Source organism: Amblyomma maculatum, chromosome 8, assembly GCF_055883805.1.
Source record: "Amblyomma maculatum isolate TAMU_Amacu chromosome 8, ASM5588380v1, whole genome shotgun sequence".
Classification (NCBI taxonomy): domain Eukaryota; kingdom Metazoa; phylum Arthropoda; class Arachnida; order Ixodida; family Ixodidae; genus Amblyomma; species Amblyomma maculatum.
In genome coordinates, this window is record NC_139351.1 from 24,682,247 (window position 1) to 24,690,014 (window position 7,768).

The 7,768-nt window shown below is 44.6% G+C and overlaps 1 pseudogene; it reads left to right on the plus strand.

Annotated features, from left to right (window-relative positions):
* The first annotated feature begins 3,352 nt into the window (after positions 1 to 3,352).
* On the plus strand, positions 3,353 to 5,128 carry LOC146180736 (uncharacterized; annotated as a pseudogene).
* Positions 5,129 to 7,768: the final 2,640 nt, after the last annotated feature.

Sequence of the window (7,768 nt, forward strand, 5' to 3'; positions counted from 1 at the left end):
TCCGATGAAAATACTCACAATAGATATGTGAGTACGGCATAGCCTTTACTGAAATGCAGTATTACAGTTCTATTCATGCCACAACATAGAAAACTATTTGACTCTCATATACAGTGCGACACCATCGCCTGCGAACAGTTCTAAACTTCTTGCCTCTATTGATGCTGCTGTTGCTCTTTCCTTCATCAACTTGTGAAAGCATTTTATTCCACCGATTCTAATTTGAAATTAGGTTTGCGGTTTAGGTTTATGAGGCGTAAATTCCCAAAGCGAGTCAGGCTATGAGAGAGACACCATAGTGAAGGGCTCAAGATTTCCACCACCTAGTGTTCTTTAACGTGCGCTGATGACGCACAGCACACGGGTACCTTACTTTACGGCTCCATTGAAAAGTGGCCGCTGAAGCCGGGATTCGATCCCGCTACTATGGGCACCGCAGTCAAATACCAAACCACTGAACCAGTGCTCTGTCTGTCGCTCAATATAGGAAACATCAGGTATCAAGCAAATCATGACCTTGGAAAGAGAATTTGGCTTTCTATCAAACAGTATCTTCAAAAGAATCCAGGTCATCCAGTGGAAGGTTTTTTTAATGGACACATATAATGGTTCTCAGTAGAGTAATTACCTTCACCTGCTAAAGGCAGAATTATTGCTGCAAAGCATAACACACATTTTTAAAAGTGTTGCAACACACCTTTAAAAGGAGGTGCTCCATATAATAAACATTCATGTGATATTGCTGGTCCTGCTTTCTTCCTTTGTCCCCTGTCTCGGTGCTCTTACCCCCTTCATGTGACAGAGTTGCTAAGAAAAAAAATGACCTCTATGATTCATTGCTCGCTACGAAAATTGAAAAAGAAAATACAAAAATATAAGGGCGTGACTTAATTGAACGGAAAAAATTAGGTTTGGTGAAGTAAATCTTCGCCAAACTAGTATATTAAAAAGAAATCCAAGTTCTCAAAAGCTGGTAACAAGCAGGTGTAAGTGCATGCTTCAAACCCGCCAGAAAGAAATAATTCCTGCATGAAGTATGACAGAAATGGCTGCTGGAATGCATATTAATAGGTGAGGATTTCTCTGGTTATATGAACGCTTGAGGTAACACCCTTTTCGGACGTTACCAAACCACACCTGCGTCAAGAAAGCAAAGCAGAATTTGATGATTAAGGAAATTTTAGTCCAGATCACTCTACTGATTAACTAGCTCACCACCGTGAAGTGGTTATACCCCAGCACTTCAAAGGTCATTTCCTATGGCCTCATCCTGTAGTATGCTCTTTGAGCGAAATCTTGTGCCATAAAATTGGAGCTGTCTTTAATTTATTTCCAGGTACATGGATGCTAATAATGGGGACTTTTCCGCTAAAAATCATTTTAAAAGCAGGCGTGCTTGCGAAGATTATGCTTCAAGGAACCCTTCTTTGAAACCAGGATCAGAGCATGTGGCAGACTTTTGTGGTAAAATGTAAGCAGTAGTGTAATTTTTTATACTATTAGTTGCGGCAACTTCACCGATTTTGTCGTGCATAAGGATGATCCTATCATCCGACGCCGTTGCAGTTTTTAACAACCACAAATGCGCTGTTTTTATAGCTTTGCACCAATGCCCAGTATCGGAAACTGCATTTTCCCGCTAACTAGTTCGTTGTAAGCGCCAAGCACGCTGAGCCAACTGAGTTATCGATGAGCTTGACAAACATGTCGATGACGGAAAGCTGGAAAGCGGAGAAGCTAAGGTCAATTTAATTCCGCAGGGCAAGCATAACTATAATGCCAAGAAAAGCTCGAGCCCATCCGAGAGTTCTCGATCGAACTCGACAAATTTGTAGATGGCGGAAAGCTAGAGGACGCAGAAGCTTCGCTCATTTCGCTATGACCGCGGAGGAGCATAATTAAGAAAAGCTCGACACCGTTAGTTTAATACATGGCGGAATATGCAGCTCATAACATGCTGCGAAAGACAGGTTTTGAGGACTGGACTCGACTTCTGACTGCAAATAAGGGTTGCACTATGCTCGATGTAGGTGATAACTCAGAAACTTGACTCTAGTAATATTTTGCGCCCATCTGGATACATTGGCTAGTTTATTTGTATGTTGGACGATTCATTCGCAGTTGTGCTTTTTTTTTTTAGATCCACCAAACTGAGCGCATTAGCAGTTCAGATTTCGTAACTGCTTTGAAAAGTAGGCAGCTTGCCATGTTTGGCTGAGAGCTCACACTTCAAGTATTCAAATTCTTCGTGCTTTCGTGGCTTAGCTCTTTACAAAAATAATTGGTAAAAGATAGCAATCCACTCGTAAATAGTTGGCGTTACCGAAGCCCCTGCTCTACGTTTCCGTCGACCAGTGGCGACAGAGTTGCAGCCCTCGGAGAAAACGAATTTCGAGATTCCTTCTGCTATGACTGGATTCTAAACTTGTCGAGAGGCCGATGCCAGGAGAGATAAAGGCTACTGAACCGAGCAGACTTCACAAAGGTGCATCATTTCAATAACTAATTTTGTGGCTGCCTTGACTGGGTATCACCAGGAGCCTGGGCGTTTCGCCCGCGGGCTACGCATGAACGCGCCGATTACCCGCGATATCGCAATGGCTAACGACACGGGACAGCCGTATATTTGGAGACGACAACTTGAAGAGCTTCTAAGGCACCCGCGCTTCAAGTGGACACAACTGCTAGGTATAATCAACTGATATGTATGTTGTATGCAGCACATAGTGACGAACACTGCCACTCCAAGTGGAACTTGGTCATGTGAAGATCAGCTGGTGAAATCTTGGCAATTAATTGATTGATGAAAGAAGGAAAGTTACTTATTTGGTACCATATCATATTACAGATAGCACCAGTCTATTTTCTCCAAAACTCTCTCTGTTATGTTCACTTTGCCAATAAACCCCAAGTACATTTTTTCACCATAAATGCTGTCAGTGTGTTTCTGTCCTTACATTTTATGCCGCATAAGTAGCTGAGGCTACAGTTTCGCAAATGAAGGTCCAAAACTATCTGCAAAAGGCATTACAAAACGTTCTGATCTTAAATTGCATATTTTAAGAAATATTTGTATTGTTAGAATTGAAAAGAAAAAAATATGTACACAACCTCGCTCAAAAAAGCCTGCCTCGGCTACAACGTTGAAAACACTTTTAGTGGCCTGTGGTCACCGCTTCACCAAAGGAAATTCAAAATGTCACGTCACATAGTAAGGGCATATAACAGGCAAGTGTCTCAAATAGGGGCCCGCAAAGTGATTTTGAGTGTCCGTGAAACCCACAGCCGCAAAAAAAAAAGTGTGCTATAACTCTGGTCTGGCCAGACAGTTTCGCAGGGTTAAAATCTAGGAGACTCAAAGGCGACTTCAGTTCATGAAAAAGACTGTGGGGAAACAAAGGGAGAGGGCCTCCACGGCATTCGTTGATGCAGACGTTGATGAAACTGGAGCTCTGGCTGCACTACAGAATGGGGCTGCAATGCAAAGCGTCTTGGGTATGATCTCTGTGGTCTCCGGTGTGCGATGAGCGAGCGGCGCGGTGTTGGGAGAAGTCGAATCCCTTCTAGATACATGCAAACCGATGCAAACATATCGCTCCTTCCCAACGTCCTCTGCAGGGCGTGGTGCGCCGCAGACGACTTGTCATTCCAGTCAGTGACAGAACCTCTTGGCCCAGAAAATGCCGAAATTACATTGCCTCGCCATGTCTGGTGGGCGTGTCACACACTAGGCCTTGTGGCAGTCTCTTTGTCGACAGTGTCTTTTGAGCGCATTTACTCATCTGCTATGATAAAATGTTCGGAACTTTAGAGCTGCGTCCGAAGGCCCAAGTCGTCTGAGATAATTGTGAGCGCCTTAAGGCATTCTTTACAATCACTGTGTGTGACATGATGGATTTCTTTATTCGACAGCATCAAAAACCTTCTTCGATCAAACGACAAACTTTGAGACTTATGCAATACTCTCAAGCTACAAATATTCCAAGAAAAGGAATTCGTCTTTCTGCTTGAGTACTGCGATGTATGGAAGTGGAATTAAAGCTTCACGAGACAGCTTCTGCGACTATGTTTATTGCAAGCCACTTTTGGATGCAGTTAGAAATGGATTCACCTGCAGGTTTGAACATATTTTAAAGATGAAACCGGCGGCAAAAGAGGCAGCAGTGGCTGCTGTTCTACATCCCTATTTCAAGTTGTGGTTGCCAGCACAAATGGAAGACTTCCGCCGTCATGCTAAGAAGATTACAGAAGAAGCTGTTGTCGACTACATCAGCAAAGCACAAGCCGCGTATTCTTCCACACGCGAGGCAGTAGGATCATCGGCACCAGCAGCATCAAATGCGTCAGTGACGTATTCTTTTCATTCGAAGAGACAAGCGGTATAACCAGCCATAGCTCTCAGGAGGTGTTAGTGAAGCTTCAGTTTGTCAATTATTTACAAGATCCTCGGGTTGATTTGGCTATGCTTCATTCTTATCCACTGATAAGAGGGGTCTTCGTCAAGAATAATACTGCGACGTGCTCGTCTGCTCCTGTAGAGAAACTTTTTCATTTGCCTCCCTTATAGCGCGCCCACATCGCGGAGCTCTTTCGGACCGGCGGTTCGAGCAAATGTTGTTACTTAATACCTTCAAGTAAACGTAACGAATACTTTTTGCCTAATAAAAACGTTCAGCCATTTTACTTGTTGTTTTCATTCTAGCTTTTCAAGAATAGTTTTCAGCTTCAGAAGTTTGTTAATGCAGTACTGGCAAACTAACTGTTCAGTTCCCAAGCGCACGGAGCCTGCATCATTTTGTTTGATCAAAGGCCCAGGCCATCGGGTAAGTACTGAATAGTATCCAACCGAAAACGAAAAACTTTTCAGTTTTATTCATATAGCCAAGTGCTCACAGATTGATTCGTATAAGGAACTCTGGGTTAAATGATTTTGCGCTAGGCTGCTTACAACATATATATGGCGTTAGTCCAAATTAAAGTTCTAACAAGGCCAACTGCGCAGACATCGGAGCATCAACAGATCCATGCGGCCGGAGTCGTTTATAAGTCCTTTCAGGAAAAGTGCTCTAAAGAAATACACTAAAGGTTACAGAAACCACGCGAACATTTCCTAAGTTCGCCAATTATATTAGCGGAGTTATTAGACAGTGATTTCAGTTATGTAAACTTCGTTAGTCGTAATAACCTATATTTGATATTTTACTGATGTATCGATGATACAGTATTGGGTATGTGTATCGAAAATCGATTTCTGTTCTGTATATTGTATCGGTATCGAAAATACAATTTTCAAAGATATCGAGTATCTTATCGAAGATACTATTTTGAAGTATTTTGTCCAGCCCTGCGGTGAGTGGTGCATGTATGCCGTGAGTGGTGCGTGAGGAAACGAACCCCTTTCCGCGTGTTTGGACGCTTATGCGCAGCCGGCATGCCAGCAACACACAAGGGGAACAGGACGAATGTTGGAGCAGACGGTTCACGCTGGAAGTGTGTCCAGCAGAAGACAAGAATGCGCCGTCCTCACCAGGGACGCCCGATACCGCCACCGACCAGAGTGGTTCTCGCGGTCCGGAAGTCCCAGAAGCGACAAAAACGCGACATGACAACGTGGATATGCCAAGAAGGCCAGGCGCTTCCGCTGTAATTCTTCAGCGGCGCGCAATGGGAGGGATCAGCGGCGAGTAAAAGGCGGCGCTCTTTGGCGGGAACACAGCATCGCTTCGACGGCCGCGTTAGCACGACCGTCCAAGCAGGGCTGAGAGACCCCTCCAAGACATTTCGAGGTGCGTACACTACTGTTGTCCGCACAGACCAGTGTGTACTGGAGTTCACCCGCTCCAGGTCGTACCTGAGAGCGCAGCTCAGCCTCTCGATCATGATCCAACGATCTGCGACAGTCGTACCTTGCGCGGTGGTTGCTCACTTTCAAAGAAGCCCTTTGGTCACCGCGAGAGATCACAGCACGCCACTGCGTGCTTACGGCACGCATTCCTCGTGCGCGCAGCGGAGCCTTGGTCCTTGAGTGCTCCTGGAATGTAGTGACAGAATGTGTGTGTCGCTGGAGGAAGGTGTGGAATAAACGTATCTTTTGTGAACTTGAAGGCTTGTGTCATTGCAGCGAAGCGCCCTCGTCCCTGCGGAGGTTGAGTGCGCACTGAGACTTTTCAGTGTCCGCGTGGTGACAGTTGATCGGGGACTCGGCTCGGGCGACGCTCGAACCCGCGGTGGTCGTGGCCCGTGCCCACGTAGAAACCACAAATGGAATAAAAATAAAATGAGGGTCTCACATAAGATATGACATGAGATTGAAGTCCTGGAAAGCTGGCAAAAAGCAGGTGTAAGTGCATGCTTCAAAGCCACGAGACGACACAAGCTGCATGAAGTATGACAAATAATCGTTGTTTGGATGCATATTGATACGAATGGACGTCTCTAGTTATATGAACACTTGAGGCGACACCATCTTCGGACGTTACAGAACGACACCTGCGTCAAGACAGCGAAGCAAAAATTCGATGGAAAGGAAATTTCGGTCAAGATCATTCTGCTGATGAACTAGCTGACCATGGTGAAGTGGTTACACTCCAGCACTTCGAAGGTGATCTCCTATGGCCTCATCCTTTAGTGGGTTCTGTGTGCGAAATCTTGTGCCACAAAGTTTGAGCTGTCGTTAATTTCTTACCAGGTACTAGGATGCTAAAGAGGACATTTCCATTAAATCACTTTAAAAGCAGGCTTCCTTGCAAAGATTGTGCTTCAAGGAACCCTTCTGTGAGAATCAGGATCAGAGCATGTGGCAGACGTTTGTGGTAAAATGTAAGCTGTAGTGTATTTTTTATACTATTATGTGTGTCAACTTCACTGATTTTATCGTGCGTAAAGATGATCCTATCATTCGACGCGAGTGCAATTTTTACCAAACACAAATGCGCTGTTTCTCTAACCTTGCACCAATGCCCAGTATAGAAAACTGCAGATTTCCGACAATTAGTTTGTTGTAAGCGACGGGCACGCTGAGCCAACTCAGTTATCGATGAACTTGAGAAACTTGTCGATGACGGAAAGCGCAGAAGCTAAGGTCAGTGCATTTCCGCAGATCAAGCATAACTATAATGCATAACTATAACGACACAGCCCACAAGTAATTGAAAATGAAGAAGACAATGCATCACACTTTCTGACCAATAGTTGATTGTTACGGGTTTTCGGGTGTTGGAGAACTCCCACAGTGGGCAGTTTGGCAACGTTCCGTTGCGGTGAAAATGAACTCCGATGTGAAATTTATTGCATTCTTTATCAACTGTTCAGAATGGAAGCTGCAAACCACGGAGATGCTGCAGTGCCTCAGCCGTTATAGCACACAGCTGCTGACCCAAAAGACACGTGTTTGATTCTGGCCGTGTTGGTCGCATTTCAGCAACGGTGAAATGCTAGCACACATTAGGGCTCATTTACTCGTAACATCAGTTCACGACAAAGAACCCCAGTTAGTTGAAATTAACCGAAGCTCTTCAAATACATTGTCTTTTACAGCCTGAGTTGCTTTGGGGACGTTAAACCCTCTAAATCAAACAAAACCAAACAATGGCCCATTAATAAGTTGTGTGCAAATTAGTAGATTAGACCACAGGAGGTCTGAACGACCCAGCTACCAAGTCACACAAATGTGACTAGTTCAATTGACTTGCACAGAGACCATGCTACTGAACACGGTTTAAAGTAGTGCCATTTGTATCATGTGGCAGCATGGTCCTCTAGACCACCC